We start from the raw sequence: 2,533 nt of genomic DNA, 5'->3' as shown, positions 1-2,533 counted from the left end.
AGCTATGCCCTGCCCCCACCGTACACTGATTGGCTGAGCCGGGGCTGCTGGCGGAGGGTATGGCAAGGGGAGGGGGGGCTGAGGGCTTCTCCTTCAGTTTAGGATAGGAAGAGAGAGAGAGGTGGGAGGGAAAGGGGGATTGCAAGAGAAATGGATAAGGGAGGAAGTGGAAGCTTGGTTGATACAGTATCCCACCCCTCTCCTCGCAGCAGCAGAGAGAGAGACATCGAAAGAGAGGGATAGAGAAAAAGAGAGGGAGAGACGCCCGGCCGGCATGTCTGCACCCAGGGGAGGACGTGCAAGTAGGAGGGAAATCACATGATGATGTCATTCCTCTCCTCTGCATCACCATCCTCATGCTGGGGCATCAGCTGGATGATTGGAGGTGACTGAAGGGCATCCTGACAGCTCTAGGGACATATATAAAAAAATACTTTAGGTTAAGGTCTCTGAGTTGAGTGTTTGTGTTAGTGACACCTATTCTACTTCTATTGCCCCATCAAAGTTTGATGTGATGTAGTCTGTGACCCTGTGACCTCTCTCCAAAGTGGAACCAGTGGACATCGCAAGTTATTTTTCATAATTGTATTGATGAGGTCAACCTCTTGAAATTTAGGATGGATTTGGATATTTGGTGGGGGCCTTTTATAAAACAGACAATGTATCAAGTCAGAGACGATTCAGTGAAGAGTCTGGATGGAAAAATGTATCTAACGACTTGAGTGCTTGACATACGTGGTCTTGAGCCTGAGGTAGAGAAGAAGTTTGAAAGCATCTCACCACTCTCACCAACTGTTGTATTGAATAGAAGCGGGCAGAAATCTGAGGAAAAGTTCTGTATGTCACTGTTTTTGAATATTATGAATGCCATCCTATCGTTTTTTTGTCAAACAATTAATCAATACCGATTTACCAAAACAGCTCATCTGTAACGTGTACCATTTAATCCAGAATGATATTTCTTTCTGTTTTGAAATGTCACTAAAATGTCAATTTCGCTAAATATTACAGCTGCTTATGACAGTCACCTTTCTTTTGTCTTTTGACCTTCAAGTTTGAACCACAAGAAAATGCCCCATCAATGGTATAAAACACAAGGACTGAAACACCGTATCACTTTCCGATGATCTGATGCAACAAAATTCAACATTACTATACCTGGTCTTGAAGGTGTTAAATATCCCCCTTCTCTCCTTCTCTGCAGTCCCCAGTACGTCAACCTCACGCTTTACGTAAACTGAACCATCTCGGCTGACTCAATGACGCGTGACGCTTCTGACGTCTTTTTCCCTCAACTCTATAGTGAATTAGGACCTCCCCCTCTTTTCTCCCCTCCTCCCTCCCTACTCCTTTCCCTCTATCCCCCTCGAAGAAGGGTTTTCCCTCTCTCTGTTCTGTCCTCCACAGGAGCAGCTTGAGAGAGAGAAGAGTGTGCTTTGTGTTTGGTTGACCTGTCACTCTCTCCTCCAAAAAGACTGCCTGGTGCCATCATGGCCGCTCCAAGGTGACCTTGTCTCTGGCTTCACTGTGAGAGGCCACAGAGAGAGAATAATAAAGGGATACTATTGACACAGAACTACACTATACAGTCACCTCAAATTATTTGCAGCCTTGATAAAGATGAGCAAAAAATACTGTATATTACAAGGTTATTATAGTTTTGTGTTTTTATATTGGTTTTTATTTTTATTGGTTTTAATATTATTTGAAATTCAGTTTATTTTCAGTTCGTTTTCAGGTTCACTTTACTCGTTTTTATTTAGTTTTAGTGTTAGGGACAGAAAGTAGCCTATATGTGGGAGGCTAGGAGCCATTTATGTTTTGTATAGTTTGTGTGTGTCACGATCGTCAAAAGGAGTGGACCAAAGCGCAGCGTGGTGAGTGTTCATCTTTGTATTTGAATTATAAATCAGAACACTACAAACAAAAGAATAAACAACGACTGTAACGTCTTGCAGGCTTGACAAGCAGTACAAAAATAAGATCCCACAACTGACTGTGGGGAAAAAGGGCTGCCTAAGTATGATTCCCAATCAGAGACAACGAATGACAGCTGCCTCTGATTGGAAACCATACTCGGCCAATAAAGAAAAAACAACATAGACATACAACACATAGAATGCCCACCCCATGTCACACCCTGACCTAATCAAACAGAGAAAAACAACTCTCTCAGGTCAGGGCGTGACAGTACCCCCCCAAAGGTGCGGACTCCCGGCCGCAAACCTGAACCTATTGGGGAGGGTCCGGGTGGGCATCTATAATTGGTGGCGGCTCTGGTTCGGGGCGTAGCCCCCACACCGCCCGCTGATCCCCCCGCTTCTGTGTCGCTGGAGGAACCAGACCGTGGATCAGCGCCGGAGGCTCTGAACTGCCGACCGCCGCTGAAGACTCTGGGCTGCAGGCCGCCGCTGAAGACTCTGGGCTGCAGACCGTCGCTGAGGACTCTGGGCCGCGGACCGTCGCTGAGGACTCTGGGCCGCGGACCGTCGCTGAGGACTCTGGGCCGCGGACCGTCGCTGAGGACTCCGGG

The sequence above is a fragment of the Salmo trutta genome, chromosome 14 (assembly GCF_901001165.1).
Source record: "Salmo trutta chromosome 14, fSalTru1.1, whole genome shotgun sequence".
In the NCBI taxonomy this organism is placed as follows: Eukaryota; Metazoa; Chordata; class Actinopteri; order Salmoniformes; family Salmonidae; genus Salmo; species Salmo trutta.
The sequence above is the reverse complement of the archived record's forward strand: the minus strand, read 5'-3'. Positions refer to the sequence as shown.